This window comes from Oncorhynchus nerka, linkage group LG3, assembly GCF_034236695.1.
Source record: "Oncorhynchus nerka isolate Pitt River linkage group LG3, Oner_Uvic_2.0, whole genome shotgun sequence".
NCBI lineage: Eukaryota > Metazoa > Chordata > Actinopteri > Salmoniformes > Salmonidae > Oncorhynchus > Oncorhynchus nerka.
The window spans coordinates 11,936,131-11,961,183 of NC_088398.1; the positions used below are offsets into that span (position 1 = coordinate 11,936,131).

The 25,053-nt window shown below is 42.9% G+C and overlaps 1 long non-coding RNA gene across 1 annotated transcript in view; it reads right to left on the reverse strand.

The window, feature by feature from the left end:
• Positions 1–204: 204 nt before the first annotated feature.
• LOC135564242 (uncharacterized) overlaps positions 205–25,053 on the reverse strand; it is a 31,064-nt gene continuing 6,215 nt past the window's right edge. Inside the window, exons 2-3 of the long non-coding RNA XR_010460830.1 lie at positions 4,744–4,863; positions 205–1,117 (exon numbers count right to left, since the gene is read on the reverse strand). This is a non-coding gene — a long non-coding RNA (uncharacterized LOC135564242). The remainder of the gene's footprint in view (positions 1,118–4,743; positions 4,864–25,053) is intronic.

The following is a 25,053-nucleotide window of genomic DNA, read 5'->3' on the forward strand; positions in this document are numbered from 1 at the left end:
TGATCCAAATATCTATGTAACTAACATTAATGTGAGGTAATGATCAACATAGGCGCCACGTTGTTGCCAACTGTTGCAAGCTTTCTGGCTACATGCTCTCTCTCTCTCTCTCTTTCATTCTCATTATTTCTATCTCTCTCTCACACACACTAGGTTTATTATGCAAACTTAGAAATATCAGCACCATAGCAACAAGTTCCACAAATAATTTATTCTCCAACATATAAATGATTCACCAACAACATGGCACTTTGGCATGAAGACATAATCAGACACTGCTATTTGGAAAAGTTGCTTTTCCTCCATCGCATATTTGAAACAAGTTCCACAAATGATGATCAAATCCAGTTATGCATAATTGTAGGCTATATATATTTCTATATGGACTCCAGTTGTACTAGTCTGCTGTCGGATCATTCTGCATGGAAATGTTGTCATGCATGAAGGTTTCAGGACAAAAGAGATAATGCAATGTCCCTAGACAGCTGTGGTAAACAACACCGTGCATAGGGGTAGTAGTTATTTCGGGGATGTGGCTCCGGGGCGCACGCGCTCACTCCAATAAGTCTGGGACAAGAGGACCCGTGGGGTCACGGCAACACGTCTACTAGGAGGTATATAAGACAGCTATGGCGCCCAGCCATGAAATGACAACAGTTACAGAGTTAGGGAATAGCTAAGCTACTACATCAAGACAGTAAGAATGTTTAACAGAGAAAGAAAATAGCAATCTTACCAAATCTTAAAACATGTGGCATCCCGCGAGAATATCCCACACATAGTAATAGCAGCAGTAGAAGCCTGACGGTGCACCTGAATCTCGCTTTACTTATGAGCGGGGAGGTAATCTTCATGGTGTCTGTGTGATGCCACACTATTTATTCCCTGGATCAGTAGATTCCCCCGAAATGTTTCTTTTGACGTTAAACAGGGTGGCGGCCCACGGCAAGATCACGGCATGGTCAGTCAGGGAGAAGGTATCATTCGTTTCCCCAGATCCATTAGCAAGCGCTGCGTGTCCAGCTCACTGCGCCAAGAAACAACCTTCCCACTCTGCTAACGGTGGGGCATCCATGATAGTCTGGGCAAATCCGGGAGAAATCCATTCACGGGCGGTCTGAAAGAGAGATGGACATGAAAGGGGAAGAAGGGGGGTTTGAGTTTCCAAGTCAGAATCCCTTCTCAAGAGACGAACGCTGGCAGAATTGCAGAAGGCTAGCGAGCCTAAACCTTCCAGGCAGTCTCAGCTGTCTGAAGCTAGCATTCTGCTGCACTGCCGCACAGCATCTGACGTCGAGCCAAGATTAGTGTGAGCGCGAGAGAGGAAAGATTGGGTATATTTCGCAGCTGCTGCTGACCACACATCGCTTCCGATCCATATCTGACATCGAAATGACCATCTTTCCCCGGGTGTCTCATACTGGCACCCGGTACTTTCTTTATGTTATTCACGGTTTTGCTCGGTTCATTCAATGGCCGTGGCTGCTGACAGTGGACTGGTGCCATGCTGAGCGATTGTAAAATCAATCTATGATGTTAAAAAGATTGCCTCTCTAGATCGGAATTGCTCAGCCTTGGAGTCGTGTGAGAGGTTTGTGAACCAAAACTGTCTCAAGTCCAATTTTGATGAATAGGCTATTGCTGAGCTAATATTTTTTTTCACAGAGCTATGCTGTCACTGAGAAATATTTTATTTTCGATGTTCTATTTTTACTAGTTTTGACATTGTACACTCTTAGAAAAAAAGGTTCTGGATAGAACCAAAAGGGTTCTATGCTTGCATCGTATATGGCACTCCTAAAGGCTCTATATAGAACTGAAATTAGTTCCATTTAGAACCCTATATGGAACCAAAGGGTTCTATAAGGAACCAATTTTGGTTCAGTGAAGAAGAACCCCTGGGGTTCTGATAATAGAACCCTATAAAAGGGTTCTAAATATAACCTTTAGGGGTACCATATATGAAGCAAGCAATATAACCCTTTTTGGTTATATTCAGATTTTTTTTAGTAGTGTACTGCTAAACTTCATGACAATGTGAACATAGAATAATAAGGGATTCCATTTTGGTCATCAATTGTCAATAACATGGGCTGAGTATTATAGCACTGTAGAACTTTCATAAAAACATATATATTAAAAGTTATGAAATAAGTTTATTCTCAGATCATGTAATTCAAAAGTTATACAGCCAATATCAAAGTAGGCTTGTTGTTAAATTATTTGTGAAGTTATACAATTAGAAGGCCATGATTTCTATCATTAAATTAACTTCAAATTTCAAGAATATGTGTTCTGTTTCATAGGTCTATGAATATGATTACAGATGGCAATTATAAATAATATTGTCTGGAGTGGTTAAGATATAGAGAAGGCCTAAAACCATTTTAACATTGTATTTGTCATACAGTCTAAACGCCAGGACCATACAGGGTACAACATCACGTTGGAAACGGACAGGACTAGCCTATTCTATCTACACACAGTCCAAAAGTACGGGCAACAGTTATTAAAGATGCATTACACTTGGATGTAATTTGTATCTCTAAATGCATAATACTGTTACATTAATTAATGTATACGTATTAATTATATAGATATTAATCATGAGCATATTATTTGTGTCATTAGTTCTATACAGTAGATGCAATATATTTGTGTTCTTTTCACTAAAACCACGCCAGGTGTAGTTGTATTCACCTTCACTGGCCATATGTGTAGACTTGTGCAGCGCGGATTTCAGAACCATGGACAGCGTCGCGGTGACCTTCGAACACTACTCGAATTAGACCTAATTTTACATAGCTTAACCTATGTTTGTTTGATGATAAAATTAATGTTTCTTTGTCTTTCTTTTTTCACTTTGGATATTCAGAGTTGCATATAGCCTCTGTCCTGTCGTCATTTAATGAACAGCTCCCGAGAGCATTCGACAAGTATTTCCGAACAGGAGAGCTTCTTGCGTCTGCGTTTCAAGCCGCCCGAGAAATATACGAGGAGCTGTGAAGCACTTTTATTGCAGTCCGTGTTTGAGACTGCTGCACGAGACCCCGGGTGGATTTTCGATGGTGTAGCCTCCAACGGCGTCAATAATATTTCCGAGTAATGCAAATTGACTCAATCAGCTTGACTGAAAGTAAGACAAACGCCTACTTACTAACTCCAAGTATGCCTACGCCCTTTCTTTTTCCGTTTGACAAACCGACCGCATAATCTGCCTTTACAAAGACAGATGTGATCGGATTCCTTCTGTTATGTAAAGCCATATGATGTCTCGTTTAATTCCTTGTGTAACATACAAATATAGCTAGGCATTTACATGTTGGCTTAAAACCCGAGTGCCGTTCCATGTCCATATATGAGTAAGAAATTGTCTTTTCACTCTCCCTCAATAATAAATAATACAAATGTGCCGAGATGACCCAGTAAAAAGTCAACGATCGACAGGGATTTATGGTGATTTAATTGCCTATAGCTGTCATAAAATGTAAATTAAATAGAGTGACAGATATGGATAAATGCTTCTGGGGTATTTTTGAGGATAAATACAGTGACTTTTAACAGTTTACTTGTTTGTAAGGAAATAATATGCGCCTCGTTTCTCTTTAAACTAACCGTTCCAATATCTATATTTTTCCATCTGGTTTGAGAATACCATTCAGCAGACGGAGGATGAGGAAATTACGCATGGGATCCATGAAGATAACTACAATTACACTGAAATGTTTTGTCTTATTTTCTGTGGCCATTACTAAATGAAAACATTGTCAATGTCATACTTTAACATGTGTAGGCTAAGGCAAGTGCTTTACAACGTTATACACGTGAAGCCAGTCGCGCGCAATGAGCGAATAGAAATAGGGAGTTGGCGGTGACTCGCGCACAATCAGTTGGCACGGATGCCAGTTGTAAACTCAAACTATTTCTGCAGGGATTCTTATACATATCCAGTTTAACGACCAGCTTTTTCTGGTTACTTTGTAAGAGTTCTCCAAATAGCACTTTGGGCATCATCGGTGCTGTTTTATGGCACTGTGCAATATCCATCTACCATCTGATCATAAACTTGATTTAGGGCTGTGGTGCGCGCGGGTTATGTGCTCATCAGCTGTGGAATTTACATGCGCAGCCAGTCGGTTCCTTTCCACCCAGCCTGATTACTCATTATCTATGGATCATTCATAAAGCGGATAACTTCAACGCCACTGACAGCCACGATTTGTACGGTATTCATTTAATGACCCCATAATGTATTTTCAACCCCACAACATTGTATGCATCAGCAACGAGAGGAGGGACTCGAGAGGGGACACGCATTCTAAATAGGAGTCCAAGTAAAACAGGTCACGTATCGACATGGTTTTGTCCTATTAACTAACAAGTCGAAACCTTTAAGACATTGTAATTGTTTCTACTGGCAGAGGTGCGCAGACCGCACATTGTGACACGACGCGCCGCATTCCCAAAATATAAATGCACCATTCATCATCGAATAGACTAGTGTAAATGAACCGGTGTAAATCGGGAGACTTAGTTTTATATATAATCGTCACGTTTTGTGTGATATCTTCGATGAAAGAGACGAGGTGGATAGCCTAATTCTCTCACTTCTGTCTCACCTGTACAATCCTACATACTAGGCATTCGAACCTTACACACCCAAGCAGAGGGGAGTACAAGCTGTTAAATTACACAAATAACCGACAGATAATCATACATTATGAAAAAGGATGCGACGCTTACCTTCGATTAGAATGAGCTGAGAAAGTAGTTGATTTGTTCAGATAGAGAGACGAGCCAGATCGGTTCCTTCAGACTCGCGTCTTGCTGCGCTCCGCTCCGGCCGTGGGGAAGACACGCCTCCTGTTGGTCGAAAAAACACACTGCTTAAAGCAACAGGGGACCTGCACACCGACCGGTGGATGGACCCGACCCAGCGCCCGGTGGATCTCCAAGTCGAGGTGAGGTGGGGATACCTGTAGCATGGGGGGACAAGGGCTGGAGCAGGGTGGACTTTACGCATGTCTTATAATCACTTTAATGGCGAATTAATCAATTAATGGATTATTTCATCCATACCAGTGCATTCAACTTCTATGCAAAACGGTGTGTGATGGCGCTGAATTGATTTGAGCTTTAATTAATCAAATGGAAAAACAATACAAGGATGGTGCGGGACAAAATGTTAAGTCTCCGGGAGTGCCATATAGGAACGGTGTCATGGGAGTGACACCGAAAGTTACGTGGATGAAACGATAATTACCTGGTGGAATATTGTAAAAACTATAATAATAAGTGTTTAATATCAGGACATTTAGGTCAGTATAAGTTCAACAAGTTGGGATGGAATCTAGCTCATTGCCTGTTTGCATCAACTATATGACGCTGTTTATGCTTGCTGTGTAAACAGTGCCTCAGTCTCATATTCTGGTAGATCGGAGAGAGAGAGTAAATGAGGGATGCAACCCCCGGGCTATCAGACGGAAATGACTGCTATTTCTCCCTCTGTCAGTGAAGTACAAAGCGTACAATTTACCACGGCGACGGAGCGCATCCCTGCCCCAACGCTGACACTGCGCAGGGGCGCACAGGGCGAGAGCTGCGGCGGGATGGGAAAAGCGTGATCTGAGGCCACTGAGTGCTGCCGAAATGAAAGGCATCTTTGATTCCCCACCCCCCAGCGCGCAGCATGAAACGTTGGATTGTGGGGGACTAAAATAAATAGTCAATGACAGCCCTGTGATCTGGGAACAAACCCCACCACTCTCACCCATGGGGAGCTGCAGAGGCCCTAACCCTCCGGGTGTGTGTGTGCGCGCAGTGGTGTAAAGTACTTAACTAAAAATACTAGTACAAATTCATTCGTTTTTTGTTGAATCTGTGCTTTATTGATATTTTTGGCTACTTTTCCTTTTACTTCACTACATTCCTAAAGAAACAAAAAAAAATATCACTGACTCCCAAAATTATTCATTTAGTTATTATTAATATACAGTACTGTGCAAAAGTGTTTGGCAGGTGTGAAAAAATGCTGTAAAGTAAGATGGCTTTCAAAAATAGACATGTTAATTTTTTGTATTTATCAATTAACAAAATGCAAAGTGAGTGAACAGAATGAAAATCTACATCAAATCTATATTTCGTGTGACCACCCTTTGCCTTCAAAAGAGCATCAATTATCCCAGGTACACAGTTTGAAGGAACTCGGCAGGTAGGTTGGCCCAAACATCTTGGAGAACTAACCACAGTTCTGTGGATTTAGGCAGCCTCAGGTGCTTCTCTCTTCATGTAATCCCAGACAGACATGATGATGTTGAGATCAGGGCTCTGTAGGGGCCATACCATCACTTCCAGGACTCCTTGTTCTTCTTTACGCTGAAGATAGTTCTTAATGACTTTCGCTGTATGTTTGGGGTCGCTGTCATGCTGCAGAATACATTTGGGGCCAATCAGATGCCTCCCTGATGGAATTTCATGATGGATAAGTATCTGCCTGTACTTCTCAGCATTGAGGAGACCTTAAATTCTGACCAAATCCCCAACTCCAGTTGCAGAAATGCAGCCCCAAACATGCAAGGAACCTCCACCATGCTTCACTGTTGAACCTCCACCATGCTTCACTGTTGCCTGTAGACACTCATTTGTGTACCGCTCTCCAGCCCTTCGGTGAACAAACTGCCTTCTGCTACAGCTAAATATTTCAAATTGTGACTCATCAGTCCAGAGCACCTGCTGCCATTTTTCTGTACCCCAGTTCCTGTGTTTTCATGCATAGTTGAGTCGCTTGGCCTTGTTCCCACGTCAGAGGTATGGCTTTTTGGCCGCAAGTCTTCCATGAAGGCCACTTCTAACCAGACTTCTCCGGACAGTAGATGGGTGCACCAGGCCTACCACTGTGTTTACGGGTCCTCAACGTTGCCTGTTTCTTTGTGCTTCTTCAAAAGAGCTTGGACATCTGGGAACCCCTGTCTGCCTTGACATGTCTGTCTGGGAGAGACCTTGCTGATGCAGTATAACAACCCTGTGTCTTGTTGCTGTGCTCAGTCTTGCCATGGTGTATGACTTTTGACAATAAACTGTCTTCACCAACCTCACCTTGTTAGCCGAGTTTGGTTGTTCCTCACCCAGTTTTATTCCTCCTACTCAGCTGTTTCTGTTTCAGTTAATGATTGTGTTTCAACCTATACATTTAATTGATGATCATTAGCACCTGTTTGGTATAATTGTTTAATCATACACCTGACTATATGCCCACAAAATCCCTAATTTTGTGCAAGTGTACCTAAAAGAATTGATGCTGTTTTGAAGGCAAAGGGCCGTCACACCAAATATGGATTTGATGTAGATTTTTCTTATGTTAACTCACTTTGCATTTAGTTAATTGATAAATATAATCTATTAACATGTTTATTTTTGAAAGCATCTTACTTTACAGCATTATATCATTCCTGAACTAAAACTTTTGCACAGTACTGTATCTTTTTTGAACCTTTATTTACCAGCGCAAGTCAGTTAATTAAGAACAAATTCTTATTTACAATAACGGCCTACTCGTGTCATTTTCCATTAAGGTATCTTTACTTTTACTCAAGTATGACAGTAGGGTACTTTTGCAACCACTATGCGTGTATCATGTGTGTATCATGTGGTGTGGTGTGTGTGTGTGTGTGTGTGTGTGTGTGTGTGTGCGTGCGTGTGTGTGTGCGTGTGTGTGTGCGTGTGTGTCAGACCAGTGGCTCTTTGCCTCACTCCTCTCTCCTTAATTACAGCCAGTCTTCCATGTCGAGAGGAAATTCATTATTCACCTAATCTGCCTTAGGAAATAGTATACAACTTAACACACAACCAGCAAAATACACACAGCACTACACTACACACAACACACCCCTCCCTATATGCAACAAAAACATGTTCAAAGCATGCATACAGAGAACTCAATATGAACTGCATACAATCCTGTCCTGACTCAACCTGTGCAACAGATGAAGGGGAGAATATGGAGGAATAGGGAGGAGATAAGAGAATATAAAACAGTTACGAAATAGAACATGAAATGCACCTGTCATTTTTGTCATTAGAATAACAAAGCAGTGGGACGTAAGAGACATCTACTGTGCATTCGGAAAGTATTCAGACCGCTTGACTTTTTACACATTTTGTAACATTACAGCCTTGTTTTTTCCTCATCAATCTACACACAATAAACCTTAATGACAAAGTCAAAGCAGTTTTTTAAACAAATTTTTGCTAATTTAAGAATATAAAAAGAGAAATATATTATTTACATAAGTATTCAGACCCTTTGCTATGAGACTCGAAATTGAGCTCAGGTGCATGCTGTTTCCATTGCTCATCCTTGAGATGTTTATACAACTTGATTGGAGTCCACCTGTGGTAAATTCAATTGATTGGACATGATTTGGAAAGGCACACACCTGTCTATATAAGATCCCACAGTTGCCAGTTCATGTCAGAACAAAAACCAAGCCATGAGGTTGAAGGAATATTCCATAGAGCTCTGAGACAGGATTGTGTTGAGGCACAGATCTGGGGAAGGGTAGCAAAACATTTCTGCAGCATTGAAGGTCCCCAAGAACACAGTGGCCTCTATCATTCTTAAATGGAAGAAGTTTGGAACCAACAAGACTCTTCCTAGAGCTAGGTACCAGGCCAAACTGAGCAATCAGGGGAGAAGGGCCTTGGTCAGGGAGTTGACCAAGAACCTGATGGTCATTCTGACAGAGCTCCAGAGTTCCTCTATGGAGATGGGAGAACCTTCCAGAAGGACAACCATCTCTGCAGTGCTCCACCAATCAGGCCTTATGGTAGAGTCAGGCGGAAGTCACTCCTCAGTAAAAGGTACGTGAAAGCCCGCTTGTAGTTTGCCAAAAGGCACCTAAAGACTTTCAGACCATAAGAAACAAGATTCTCTGGTCTGATGAAACCAAGATTGAACTCTTGGCCTGAATGCCAGCATCACATCTGGAGGAAATCTGGCACCATCTCTACGGTGAAGCATGGTGGTGGCAGCATCATGCTGTGAGGATGTTTTTCAGCAGCAGGGACTGGGAGACTAGTCAGGATCAAGGGAAAGATGAACCGAGCAATGTACAGAGAGATCCATGATGAAAACCTGTTCCAGATTGCTCAGGACCTCAGATTGGGGCGAAGGTTCACCTTCCAATAGGACAATGGCTCTAAGCACACAGCCAAGACAACGCAGGAGTGGCTTCGGGACAAGTCTCTGAATGTCTTTAAGTGGCCCAGCCAGAGCCCAGACTCGAACATCTCTGGAAAGACCTGAAAATAGCTGTGCAGCGATGCTCCCCATCCAACCTGACAGAGCTTGAGAGGAACTGCAGAGAAGATTGGAAGAAACTCCCCAAATCAGGTGTGCCAAGCTTGTAGTTTCTGTAATCGCTGCCAAAGGTGCTTCAACAAAGTACTGAGTAAAGGGTCTGAAAATGTATGATATTTCATTTTTTTTGTATGTATTTTACCCCTTTTTCTCCCCTTTTTCGTGGTATCCAATTGTTTTAGTAGCTACTATCTTGTCTCATCACTACAACTCCCGTACGGGCTCGGGAGAGACAAAGGTTGAAAGTCATGCATCCCCCGATACACAACCCAACCAAGCTGCACTGCTTCTTAACACAGCGCGCATCCAAAGCCAGCCGCACCAATGTGTCGGAGGAAACACTGTGCACCTGGCAACCTTGGTTAGTGCGCACTGTGCCCGGCCCGCCACAGGAGTCGCTGGTGCGCGATGAAACAAGGACATCCCTACCGGCCAAGCCTTCCCTAACCCGGACGACGCTAGGCCAATTGTGCGTCGCCCCACGGACCTCCCGGTCACGACAGAGCCTGGACGCGAACCCAGAGTCTCTGATGACACAGCTGGCGCTGCAGTGCAGCACCCTTAACCACTGCGCCACCCGGGAGGCCTATTTCATTTTTTTATTTTTTTTATTATACATTGCAAAAATGTCTAAAAACCTGTTTTTGCTTTGTAATTGTTGGGTATTGTGTGTAGATTGATGAGGGGAATTAAAAAAGAAAATAGAATAAAGCTGTAACGTAACAAAATGTGGAAAAAGTCAAGGGGTCTGAACACTTTCCGAATGCACTGTAAACAGGGTGGGACATCATGCCAATTCATCCACCAGGAAGGGTGATGACCCCTGTAACGCACACGCCTTCTCTTTCCCTTCCTTACAATAGTTGATATATGTACTGTTCATCGCTGACTTTCTTACTCTTTCTCTTTCCTGATAGAGAGAAGAGGCTTGAACCTGACACGGACAACACTGGGCCATTTCAACATATTTTTCAGTTTTCAGCTTCTGCCAGCCAAGTGCCCTCATGCCATGCTATACCCACCCAATTCCTGCCTACCCATGGCATAGCTGTAATCGATAGGCCTGATACTTTACCCTTCATATTAATGTCACTCAATACAAACAGCGAAGGGTCATAAGCAATTTCATAAATACCATTTTCCATTCCTCATCATCTGAGCATGGTGAGAATGATTGCTTTTAGCACAGCATGTTATTGTTGCTAGATTGCACAGCTCACTGTCAATAGTGATTCAGAGAGGTTTCTTCCTTTTATGTTGGATCATGACACAGATATGTGTCCATACCTGTGATAACATCATCAGATGCTTCAGATATAAGCAATCTCAATGACTAAAGACACAAACGACGTTGGCGAGCTCATATACTGACTCTCAGTGTATAGGCTGGTGGCTCTCCATTGTCCACAGAAAAGGTTGGAAACTTACCCAGAGGGCAAAGTGAAATGGCATAATCACAATCAACTACAACCAACCAGAACTGGTTATAACCTGATGATATGGAAGTCATTTCAACCAGTTTAATCTGCAGTGTATAAAACACAATAAGCTGATGTCCACTGAATCTTTTCACACCACTGACAATACCTCCTCCTTATTTCCATGGAAACTCCTAGTCACCTGCTGGTACTGATAAATGGAGAAGAACACATTTTGATAGAAGAATTGGCAGAATTGGAAAATCTGGTTGGGTTTTTATCCATTCTTCATCAATTCTAAACAAAATGCTGATTTGAAACACATGCACTGAGTAATCATATCCAACTACACAATAATTGGCAAAATAATCAGCTTAATATGTCACAGTCAGTCGCTTTCCACTGATTATTGAGAATGCTGATCAATAGATGTGACTCATCTCAATGGTCACCTCGAGAATATACAACTCCTATTAGCACAAGTCCAATACACTCAATTTGATGATGTGTTTCATGATAAATTAGCAAATTAGTGCTGTTCTCAGCCTCTCTATATTACTGTCTCTCCCCCTCCTCTCTCTCTGATGGTCACGCACACACAAACCTACACATCAAAATAGCCTGTCACTTAGCACACACACACACACACACACACACACACACACACACACACACCACAGCAGGTCATGGTGAAGTTTTAATGGCTTCTAATTGCGTTTTGCTGTTTCAGATCCTTTTAGTTGTGTGTTATTTTCCAGCACCTCTCTACTGTCAGAACACAGCACCGTCACGGAAGCAGACAGAGCAGAGGAAAGGTAAATAAAGAGGAAAGGAGGGGATTGCTGAAGACTTTACTTGAGTTACTTGCATTCTTGTGTTGCGTAAGGTATGTCATTCTCATAGAGAAAGTTATCCTTGCTAAAAAAGAAAAAGACATTATACAGTATACCAGACAAACACAACAATAACCCCACCACCTTGTGTCCTTAGAGTCAACCCTACGTCTCCTTCTCCTGTGACTGTCTTGGGACAACAGTAAATACCTTGTGAAACACTGCACGTCTCCGCTTCAGGACACATTGAAGCGCATCTCTACTCACACCCTTACACAGTGGTTGTTATAGCGCTACACAGTCCTACAGTGTTTTTTTTACAGTGCTGCTACAGAGAAGAATGCTCAGTGACCATACACACAAGTATAATTACAGTTCATCAGCTACATAAGATAAAACACTGCCTGTCTTATTTTACTCTACAAACTCGAAGAGGATGATAGCGATTTCATTCTAAGTAATCTGCAAGAGAGAATTGGATGATGACTAGGGGGTTGAGGGGTGAACAAATTAATTTTATTCAAGTAGTGTAGTGGGATACCTCAGGGGGTTAGAGAGTAGTCAGTAGACTATCACTAAAGCCCTTTAGTGTAGTGTGATACCTCAGGGTCTGAGTCAGTAGACTATCACTAAAGCCCTTTAGTGTAGTGTGATACCTCAGGGTCTGAGTCAGTAGACTATCACTAAAGCCCTTTACTGTAGAGTGTTACCTCAGGGTCTGAGGGAGTAGACTAACACTAAATCCCTTTACTGTAGTGTGATACCTCAGGGTCTGAGGGAGTAGACTAACACTAAATCCCTTTACTGTAGAGTGATACCTCAGGGTCTGAGGGAGTAGACTAAACTAAAGCCCTTTACTGTAGTGTGATACCTCAGGGTCTGAGGGAGTAGACTAACACTAAATCCCTTTACTGTAGAGTGATACTTCAGGGTCTGAGGGAGTAGACTAACACTAAATCCCTTTACTGTAGAGTGTTACCTCAGGGTCTGAGGGAGTAGACTAAACTAGAGCCCTTTACCGTAGTGTGATACCTCAGGGTCTGAGGGAGTAGACTAAACTAGAGCCCTTTACCGTAGAGTGTTACCTCAGGGTCTGAGGGAGTAGACTAAACTAGAGCCCTTTACCGTAGAGTGTTACCTCAGGGTCTGAGGGAGTAGACTAAACTAGAGCCCTTTACCGTAGAGTGTTACCTCAGGGTCTGAGGGAGTAGACTAAACTAGAACCCTTTACCGTAGTGTGATACCTCAGGTTCTGAGGGAGTAGACTAAACTAGAGCCCTTTACTGTAGTGTTATACCTCAGGGTCTGAGGGAGTAGACTAAACTAGAGCCCTTTACCGTAGTGTGTTACCTCAGGGTCTGAGGGAATAGTGTAAACTAAAGCCCTTTACTGTAGTGTAATACCTCAGGGTCTGAGGGAGTAGTGTAAACTAGAGCCCTTTACTGTAGTGTTATACCTCAGGGTCTGAGGGAGTAGACTAAACTAGAGCCCTTTACCGTAGTGTGTTACCTCAGGGTCTGAGGGAGTAGTGTAAACTAGAGCCCTTTACTGTAGTGTGATACCTCAGGGTCTGAGGGAGTAGACTAAACTAGAGCCCTTTACCGTAGTGTGATACCTCAGGGTCTGAGGGAGTAGACTAAACTAGAGCCCTTTACTGTAGTGTAATACCTCAGGGTCTGAGGGAGTAGACTAAACTAGAGCCCTTTACTGTAGTGTGATACCTCAGGGTCTGAAGGAGTAGACTAAACTAGAGCCCTTTACTGTAGTGTAATACCTCAGGGTCTGAGGGAGTAGACTAAACTAGAGCCCTTTACCGTAGTGTAATACCTCAGGGTCTGAGGGAGTAGACTAAACTAGAGCCCTTTACTGTAGTGTGATACCTCAGGGTCTGAGGGAGTAGACTAAACTAGAGCCCTTTACTGTAGTGTAATACCTCAGGGTCTGAGGGAGTAGACTAAACTAGAGCCCTTTACTGTAGTGTAATACCTCAGGGTCTGAGGGAGTAGACTAAACTAGAGCCCTTTACTGTAGTGTGATACCTCAGGGTCTGAGGGAGTAGTGTAAACTAGAGCCCTTTACTGTAGTGTAATACCTCAGGGTCTGAGGGAGTAGTCTAAACTAGAGCCCTTTACTGGAACATCATAGGGATCAGATGAAGATGAAGTCGACTCAGAGAAGACAGAAGAGTATGTAAATAATGTATTACTCAGACTCTCCCAGTGGCAAAGTGATCTGAACAGAGACACGTTTCTATAAAGCAGGTAGCTTAACCTCCCACTAGTATTATTATTGAATACATATTTGCTTCTCCAGTATTCTCTAAAATGTTGTTCTTGATGTTGGGGGTGTATATTTAAATGTAAAGAATAGCAGAGTGAGTGATACAGTATATCCCCAAGATGTCAAATGATTTGACAGATTTGCGCGCGCACACACACACACACACACACACAAAATGCATGCATGCATTTAACCGGTTTACAGATTTGACTCCAAATCATCCCTAAACTCAACAGATTAAATGACAACTCCATCCTACAATGCATGTAGATACTGTTAATGCCAAACTCTCTGTCCACGATCATCCCGCACTACTTTGTACGTGTCTGTCAGTCTGTCTGTCTGTCTGATCAAATCAAATCAACGTTTATTTGTCATGTGCGCCGAATACAACAGTGAAATGCTTACTTACAGGCTCTAACTTATAGTGCAAAAATGGTGTTAGGTGAACAATAGGTAAGTAAAGAAACAAAAACAACAGTAAAAAAGACAGTGAAAAATAACAGTAGCGAGGTTTTATACAGTAGCGAGACTACATACAGACACCAGTTAGTTGGGCTGATTGAGGTAGTATCTACATGTAGGTATGGTTAAAGTGATTATGCATATACAGTGGGGCAAAAAAGTATTTAGTCAACCACCAATTGTGCAAGTTCTCCCACTTAAAAAGATGAGAGAGGCCTGTAATTTTCATCATTGGTACACTTCAACTATGACAGACAAAATGAGAAAAAAAAATCCAGAAAATCACATTGTAGGATTTTTAATGAATTTATTTTCAAATTATGGTGGAATGCAGATAGCCCGGTTAGCCAATGTGCAGGAGCACTGGTTGGTCGGGCCAATTGAGGTAGTATGTACAGTTGTACAGAATGTATAGTTAAAGTGACTCTGCAAATATGATAAAAAGAGAGTAGCAGCAGCGTAAAAGACGGGTTGGTGGGGGAGGCACACAATGCAAATAGTCCAGGTAGCCATTTGATTACCTGTTCAGGAGTCTTATGGCTTTGGAGTAAAATAGCTATCCCACTCACTCTCCTCCTGGTAATGAGGCCTGGAGGATAGAGGATGGTAAAGTAGCCGTTGCAAAGAGAAAAAGTAGGACCACCCTCATCCAGAGAGAGCTAGGGAAGACTACCTCTGAGAAAATCAAGTTGAAAGGTTCTCTGACTGCCCCCAAACCCCCATTCCGCATCAAATGCCCTTCATCAAAAATAATTGCGAAAAATTGCTGGTTGTTGGAATGTATACTTCTGCTGCCCATCTGCTGAGGAGGATTGTTTTATGTCATTTCAGCAGCAAACAGCCTCTCTGACTCAGAGCCAATCAGACAGATTAAGGGATGGATGGACGGACCTTCACCTGTAACTGCCCCCTTGAATACAAACACAAATACACAATGAAGTTCTATTTACAAAGCTTGTCAAACTTGGCAGGGTCTGAATAACTTAAATTCAGTGATCTGGGCCCCTATCCACAAAGCCTCTCAGAGTGGGAGTGCTGATCTGATCTGCCTTTTAGATCATAATGAGTAAGATTATATAGACAGTTTGGGACCTGATCCTAGATCAGCACTCCTACTCTGAGAGGCTTTGTGAATACGGGCCCTGATCTCACACTGACATAAATTATGCAGTCGAGAAATCTGTATGTATGTAGTGTATGTGTATTAGAGGATACAGGAATCGTGATATCGTAAACAATCTGAACACATTATAGTCAGAGGCTGCTGCTGGGTATTTATACTAGCTGTACTGATGTGTGTTCCCTCATGTTCCCCCGTGTGTGTGTGGCGGTGTGTGTCCATGAGCATGGGGAAGTAAGGGGCCCGGTGAAAAGTCCCTCTTCTCTGTCCCTCCCTGATTACCAATTACTGCTGTGCGCTCCAGCGAAGGTCTCGGCCGAGCAGCCGGGTCTGTCTTAATGAGAGAGAAGGGCAACAGCCACACACCTGACGTCAGCCCTGTAAATACCAGCCTAGATCAGCCACAAACGAAGCCAAGGAGCCACCAAGAGACAGAGGAAGAGAAAATGAGAGGGGAGTAGGGGAGAAAGTGGGAGGGGATAGGAGACTAGGGGAGAGAGTGGGAGGGATAGGAGACTAGGGGAGAGTGGGAGGGAAGAGGGGAGTAGGGAGAGAGTGGGAGGGGATAGGAGACTAAGGGAGAGAGTGGGAGGGGAGAAGGGAGTAGGGGAGAGAGTGGGAGGGGATAGGAGACTAGGGGAGAGAGTGGGAGGGGATAGGAGACTAGGGGAGAGAGTGGGAGGGAAGAGGGGAGTAGGGAGAGAGTGGGAGGGGATAGGACACTAGGGGAGAGTGTGGGAGGGAAGAGGGAGTAGAGAGAGAGTGTGCGGGGATATGAGACTAGGGGAGAGAGTGGGAGGGAAGAGGGGAGTAGGGGAGAGAGTGGGAGGGGAGGGGAGAAGGGGGAGGGGAGAAGAGTGGGAGGGGTTAGGAGACTAGGGGAGAGAGTGGGAGGGGTTAGGAGAGTAGGGGAGAAGGGAGTAGGGGAGAGAGTGGGAGGGAATAGGGGAGTAGGGGAGAGAGTGGGAGGGAATAGGGGAGTAGGGGAGAGAGTGGGAGGGAAGAGGGGAGTAGGGGAGAGAGTGGGAGGGGAGAAGGGAGTAGGGGAGAGAGTGGGAGGGGATAGGAGACTAGGGGAGAGAAAATGGGAGGGAAGAACACAAATACATTGGGAGAAAAAATCTGTTATCACGTCATTCACTTTCGGTCCTTCTCGATTCCTTTATTCCCTTCCTATTGTCTACCTTTCTCCCTCTCCCTCTCTCTGTCTCTCTCTCTCTCTCCCTGTCTCTCTCTCTATCGCTCTCTCCCTCTCATTTATGTGAAATTAAAGGTTTCTGCTCGGTCTATAATTAGTTGACCCTGACTCTAATTAGAAATGCTCTGTGCAGTGCCACTTCAGATTAGACGCAATATGTCCTTTAGTGTGGTTGCCGTGCAGACGAGTGTGTGTGTGTGTGTGTGTGTGTGTGTGTGTGTGTGCGTGCGTGCATGCGTGCATGTACGTGTACATTGGTGTCATACAAAAATGCCACAGAGCCAAGTCCTTTATCCAAAGATAAGGGGTATACTGCTAATCAGCCAGTCAAATTGTGTGTACTGGCACTAAAAGGTCCCCAGTGCCTTGGTGTCTCTGCCATGGATGGTAGTTAGGCAGCTAGCTCTCATCATGTCTCTATCAAAGCCAGGTAATCAGAATAAGAGGGACAGGTTCATTCAGCATTGGCTCTGGCTCACTTTAGATGTTTCTATTGATGTGTCAGATGCAGATCAAGAAGAGGTCTATTAATTGTAGCCGATCCACCATGACTAGGTTGACCAGAGCCCTGCTCACTAGATAGGGAATAGAGTGTCATTTGGGATGGAGACCTAGTGTCTACCTCCCCCAACACTCACATGTCCAACCCGTCCTAGTGAAGTCAGTCACTGGCCCGGACACCTTCAGGGGCGAGAGGCCCCTCAGACTGGGTTTTAATCAGAGGCTTCTCCCTCGGCACGATCCTCCATGAGCCTCATCAGAACATGCACAGAAATAATGTGGCACAACCTTTAGTGAAATGTCAGACAATATCACCATTGGACAGCATCTTCATTAAGTAAAACGAAGGGGGTTGGCTGAAAGACCTTTTTTCACCTCCTTGTAAGCGGAACGGAATTAGCTTCTGCAGCATGGAGAGTGTGGAGAGAGAGAGACAGACAGAGAGCGAGACATCGAGACAGCGAGAGAGAGAGTGAGCACCAAAGCCCTGCTGATCCTTACGTAGGGGAAATTATATTTATCTATTGAAAGTTCGAAATAAAGAGAAAGGCCAGGGGGAGTTTGTTTAAGTGTTGGAGTAGAGAATCAGGTAGTGACTCCAGAGACATGATAGCTCAGAGTTAGATGTTTAAAGTAAACATAGTTTGCCGCGTTCTAAATAGCTAAGAGCCAAAAACACACACAGCATATCCTTGACTGGGATTTCCTATAACTAGAGGCAGTGGTGTTGGGGCTAGATAGCAGAGATACACAGAGAGCTGTGGCTTCAGGGCACAATGGGTTCCTGGAAAAGAGTTGCCTGTCTGACTAGAACAAAATTGCACACAACAGATGAGAGGAGAGAAGATGAAACGAAGTGAAAATGAGAGAAAGAGAGATAGACAGAAAGTGTTTAGCCAGACATAATAGTCAGTGGAGAGTGTTCTTGGAGGACACTGAGATGAGAGACAGAACATATTTAGCCAGAATAATAAAATTGCAGATTGAGGACAGAGAGAGAGAGAGAGAGAGAGAGGGGAAAGGGATTAAAAGTGTATCGATCGGGGCCCTGCAATCGCTTCTCACATTATATGAAGCCATTTTTAATTCAACCCAACACTGTGGAGAGGAAATAGAGCAGATGAAGACAGGGATAGAGGAGAGAGAGAGAGAGAGAGATAGAAGATGGAGAGAGAGAGATGGTGAGAGAGGGGGGGTATAGACTATTGAAGAAGAGGAGAGAGCGAGAAAAAGAGCCAGGATTGGAGGGGTTGTCCCGATCAATAGGCTTGTACATCTGGAGATGTCTCAACTCCCCTCCCCCTTCCTCACCAACCCCAATTTCTCTCTCCCCCTCCCTTTCTCTCTCCCTCTCTCTCTCCCCCTATCTCTCTCCTCTCATACAGAGGCAATAGAACCCTCATAAACCTCTCACTACACTCCATGTTCTCTCTCCAGCAAAAACACACTGACAGGAAAACAACATCTCCCTCTATAATTACCCTTTCATGGTGATGTCCTGACTTAAACGTGCTTCTAGAAATAGGCTCTCCATTTAAATATAGTGGTGAGTGCAATGCACTCTCTCCATCATATTTTTAATGGGCAAGTTCTTTTGGTTTTAAACTCCCTCTTCAGTGTGTTAGGTTACTCTGCAACTAGTCCTAATGCAATCAAAGCACAAACACAGAGCGTTGTTTTGTCTAGAGACTGGGGACACTGTCTGATGAGTCTCCCTCTGTTCTGTGTGTGTTGACGTCAACAATAGAGTCAGTTCCAGACAAAACGCGGTATCTGTCAGCGACAATGCCCTGTCTCTCAGAAGCCAATCTGGAATTGGCACCATTCCTCCAGTGAAGGTTAGAGTGCATCACGACACTCTGCTGTAAAATTGACATTGTGCTTCTACTGTCGCATCTCACAAATGAACACGCTGATGTGATGTGTGGCACTTTCAAACTGAAATTGTGTCAGTATTTCATTTCGTTCATCTGTTATCTGACTGGTAAACATTGGAAACTAATTTCTTATCACTTAGTACAACAGCTTGAGAGAGAGAGAAAAGAGAAAGAGGGAGAAAAAGCGAGAGAACGAGAGGGAGAGAGAGAAAGAGAGATCACGGGTGATAGGACTGATCATACGTACGGAGGAAGCCTGGCTGTGATAAGTAGGTCTGTGCTGGGTTAAAGAGTGACCCTGAAACAGGCTGGGATGCAGGGAGAGGTCTGGATTGAAAATTCCCTCCACATCTTCTCATGCTCTGCCACCCTGGCCAAATGACTACTGACGGATATAGTACAGGCGAGCACTGAGAAGTGTAAATTGGTTCACTTTGCACTCTCTAAAACATTTATGTCAGTGGAATCAGCCATTTAGAGGAAAAAATATTGTTTTAAAACTGATTTATACTTCCAATAGGAAAATGAATAGAAAAGCGCTCTTTGTGAGGGCTGCATGGTGGGTTTACATTTCAATGTGTGAAGGAACCATGGGTCAGCGAGAAAGATGGGGGAGAGGAGTGAGACAGACAGACAGACAGACAGACAGACAGAGGCGGAGAGAGAGAAAGAGAGGGGGAGAGGAGTGAGATAGACAGACAGAAAGACAGAGAAGAGGCCGAGAGAGAGAAAGAGAGGGGGAGAGGAGTGAGATAGACAGACAGAAAGACAGAGAAGAGGCAGAGAGAGAGAAAGAGAGGGGGAGAGGAGTGAGATAGACAGACAGAGAAGAGGCAGAGAGAGAGAGAATGAGAGGGGGAGAGGAGTGAGATAGACAGACAGAAAGACAGAGAAGAGGCGGAGAGAGAGAAAGAGAGGGCGAGAGGAGTGAGAGACAGAAAGACAGAGAAGAGGCGGAGAGAGAGAAAGAGCGAGGGAGAGGAGTGAGATAGACAGACAAAGACAGAGAAGAGGCGGAGAGAGAGAAAGAGCGAGGGAGAGGAGTGAGATAGACAGACAGAAAGACAGAGAAGAGGCGGAGAGAGAGAAAGAGAGGGGGAGAGGAGTGAGATAGACAGACAGAAAGACAGAGAAGAGGCGGAGAGAGAGAGAAAGAGCGAGGGAGAGAGGGCTACTTGCACTCATTCATTTCAGTGGGAGAGAAAAGATTAAATGATAAAGCCATGACTATTTGGGGTTTTAATGTCATTGCTTTTAATTACACTATCAAAATGATACATCAGGAGAAGTGGATACACATTACCCTGACATGTATTAAGTGACTCAGTTAAATTAATTGTAGTGTAGTGAATGAATTATAGTGAAGTGTAGCTGTAGTGATACAGTGCCTTGCAAAAGTATTCATGACCCTTGGATTTCTTCACATTTTATTGTGTTACGAAGTGGGATTATAATGGATTTAATTGTCACTTTTTGTCAACAATCTACACAAAATACTACGTAATGTCAAAGTGAGGAAATAAATCTCTATTTTTTTTTTTAAGAAACAACATTCATAACTAAAATATAGTTGCATAAGTATTCAGCCCCTTTGTTTAGGCACGTCTACATTAGTTCAGGGGTCAGAATTGGCTAAACAAATCACATAATAAGTTATATGGCCTCACTCTATGTGATATAATAGGGGTTGACATGATTTCTGAATGACTAACCTTTCCTCTGTCCTCCATACATACAATATCTGGAAGGTCCCTCAGTCAAATATTGAATTACAAGCACAGATTCAACTACAAAGGCTTTTTGAAAGCCTCATAAAGAAGGGCAGTGATTGGTAGATGGGTAACAATAAGAAATGTAATATTTCTTTAAGCACGTCCAAGTTAATAGCTATGCTGTAGATGATGTATTAAACCACCCAGACACATTAAAGATACAGTTATACTTCTGAACTGAGCTGAAGGAGAGGAAGGGAACTGCTCAGAGATGTTACCACGAGGCCATTGGTGATTTTAAAACAACTACAGAGTTCAATGGCTGTGATGGGAGAAAACTGAGGACGTATCAACAACATTGTAATGATTCCACAATAATGACCTAAATGACAGAGTGAAAAGAAGTATACAAATATACAGAATACATATATTCAAAAACATGTATGTATGCAACAAGGCACTAATTAACACTGAAAGAACAACAAAAAACACAGCAAAATAATAGATCTTTTGGCCTAAATGCAAAGCCATATGTTTGGGGCAAATCCAACAAAACATCACTTAGTAACTCCTTCCTCATTTTCAAGCATGGTGGTGGCTGCATCATGTTATGGGTATGACCGAGTGGTGCAGTGGTCTAAGGCACTGCATCTCAGTGCACGAGGCGTCACTACAGTCCCCGGTTCAAATCCAGGCTGTCTCAAATCCAGCCGTCATTGGGAGTCCCATAGGGTGGCGCACAATTGGCCCAGCGTTGTCCGGGTTTGGCCAGGGTAGGCCATCATTGTAAATAAGAATGTGTTCTTAACTGACTTGCATAGTTAAATAATAAAAAGCAAGTAAACAGGATGGAGCTAAGTACAGGCAAAATCCTAGAGGAAAACCTGCTTCAGCCTGCTTTACACCAGAGACTGGGAGAGGAATACACCTTCCAGCAGGACAATAACCTACAACACAAAGCCAAATCTACACTGGAGTTGCTTACAAAGAATACTGTGAATGTTCCTGAGTGGCCAAGTTTCAGTTTTGACTTAAATCTGTTTTAAAAATCTATGGCAAACTTGAAAATTGCTGTCTAGCCATGATCCCCAACATCTTGATAGAGCTTGAAGAATTTTGAAAATAATAATGGTAAATATTGCACAATCCAGAAGACTCACAGCTGTAATCGATGCCAAAGATGTTTCTGACATGTATTGACTCAGGGAATTGAATGACTATATTTAAATAATTTAATTTTGTCACGTTCGTTTGTATAGACGGACCAAGGCGCAGCATATGTTGAGTTCCACATCATATTTAATAGTGAAACTTTGCAAAACAAACAAACAAAACAACAAACCGTGACAACAGAGGTGCTACATACACTTACTCAAAACAATATCCCATAACACACAGGTGGAAAAATGCTACTTAAGTATGATCCCCAATTAGAGACAATTGATAGCCAGCTGCCTCTAATTGGGAATCATACCAACACACCAACATAGAAAAAACAAACTAGAACCCCACATAGAAAATATAAACTAGACTAAATCCCTAGTCATGCCCTGACCTACTCTACCATAGAAAATAAAGGCGTCCTATGGTCAGGACGTGACAAATTTGTATTACAGTTTTTCTCAGTCGCTTTGGTGCATTTCTTAGATCAAAAGTGCAATTCTTGATACTACTTGTGCAAATTCCAAATCATCTAGTCACTTGTGCACATCATTAAAGCAATTTCTTATTCCTTTGAACAAATTGTAATTGATAATGTACAAGTGTCAGCTTTTTTCCACATTATCAATTGCTCATGTCATGTTGATCAAAATATAGTAGATGATTCTCTGTTGAATAGTCTTACCCCTCAAAACATCTAGGCATTAATTCCTTGCATAAGCCATTACATGCAAAATTGTTGAACTATTTGTCATGCATAGTTTTACACATTTCTATTAGACCTTTTGTACAAAAACGTGAATTAATGAATCGTGCAGGTAAAATTGACCCTCACTCATGAAGGAATGTAAAGTGTTAGTTCAACCAACAATCAACCAGTTGTCTAAATTGCTCAAAGGTGCATCTCATGAAGAATCAATGGCAAGCATATATAGACAGACCACAACACAGAGTTGCAATTTTCCTATAATGGATGGACCAGGAAACGAACAGGGTCAACAGCCAAGAGGAGGAAGAAGAGGAGCAAGGATGTGGGGTGGAAGGCAAAACAGAGGAAGAGGCAGAAGAGGACATAGGCGCATAGCTGATGACATAAGGGCCACTATTGTAGACCATGTTGTCAATCATGGCCTTACAATGGCTGAGGCGGGTCGAAGGGTGCAGCCGAATATTGGGAGATCAACCGTGTCCTCAATAGTTCAAACGTTTCGAAGAGAGAACAGGTATGTCCACCAATGTACAGTGCACTGTTACTGTATATAAGCAGTATACTGTATACTTCCTACAATGCTTCATATTACAGTAGTCCACTTGTATTTCACAGCATACAGAAATATACTCTATACAGATACATACTGCACCTTACATGTTCGCATAGTTTTTGTCTATGTGAAAGTGTGCGATGCATCACTGCATTTTTCCCCACATAGGACTGCAAGATTACCTCAAACCGGTGGCAGAGGACGCCTTTTCACACCTCAACAGGAGGAGGCTATTTGCACCATGGTCCGAGCAAACAATGCCATGAGACTCAGGGAAATACAAAGGACCATTATAGAAGACAACGATGTCTTTGAAAACATCCATACGGTTAGCATCTCAACCATCGACAGGGTGCTGCATAGAAACCAGATGAGTATGAAACAGCTGTCCTGTGTACCATTCCAAAGGAATGAGGACAGAGTTAAGGAGCTACGGTACCAGTATGTACAGGTAAAACATATATCTATGTAACTACTTTACAGCAACATTTTATAGTGATACATAGTACAGTAAACATAAACTGCACACATTTCCATTGCTGTGGAAGGAACATGCAATATATGTACATTTATGTCACTCTTCCTTACCAAAACAAATTCAACTGTGTGTTCTGGGATATAGCGTATAATGGAGTTGGAATCAAGTGAACCCTCTCACAACTTTGTATACATGGATGAGGCTGGCTTCAACCTGACCAAATGCAGAAGGCGGGGTCGGAATATCATTGGTCAGGGAGCTACTGTGGATTTGCCAGGCCAACGGGGAGGAAATATCACCACGTGTGCTGCTATTTCGGAGCATGGTGTCCTAACCCATATCCCCCTTATAGGGCCATACAACACCCAGCATCTACTCAACGTTTTAGAGACTCTCTACAGGGCTATCATCCCTGATGATGAGAGGGGTCTGTTTAGAGAGGATTTGCCAAAGTATGTGGTCATTTGTGATAATGTTAGTTTCCATCGATCAAACATCATAAGGCAATGGTTTGTGACCCACCCGAGGATGCTCATAGAATTCCTCCCACATTATTCACCATTCCTTAACCCAATTGAGGAGTTCTTTTCAGCATGGAGGTGGAAGGTATACGATCGTCAGCCACACACACAGATGACCCTGCTGGCTGCAATGGATGCAGCATGTGAGGACATCACAGTAGACGCCTGCAGAGGACGGATAAGGCATTCCAAAAGATTCTTTCCACGTTGCAATGGAAGGGAAAATATCTGGTGTGATGTGGATGAGAATATGTGGGCCGACAGACAGGAACGTCTGAATGTGTAGAGACAGCACAACAGTGCTGCGGGCAAAGTTGTGCCTTAGGGGTGGTTTCCTGTGTTTTTTCTAATTTAGTTTTTTTTCCTTTGTGCCCCTTGGGTTGTCCAGTCTCTTTCAATCAATAACCCACATACAGTAATATGTAAATAGTACTGTTGAAATTGATATATGCCATAGAAGTGCAGCCTTGTGCATTTTCAATACAGTAACTGTCATCCAAACTGTAGCCTAAGTTTACATCAGGTAATACTGTCAATGTACACAGTTACATTGACAACATGCCTAAACATTTTGAAGACCTTGTTCGTGAACAATGACTCAATGACTTATCATTCTGATGACACTGACATGATCATTGGCATGAATATTTACTTTTGAGAGATGTACGAAGGATTTTTAGTGACTGACTAGCTTTAGAAACATATCTATTGTATATTGCAGCTTGTACAAATTGTTCTGAGAAATGCACTTATTATTTAAAAAAATAATATTCCACTTTGACATTACAGAGTATTTTGTGTAGACTGTTGACCAATAAATGACAACTAAATAAATGTTCATCCCACATTGTAACACAATAAATCCAAGG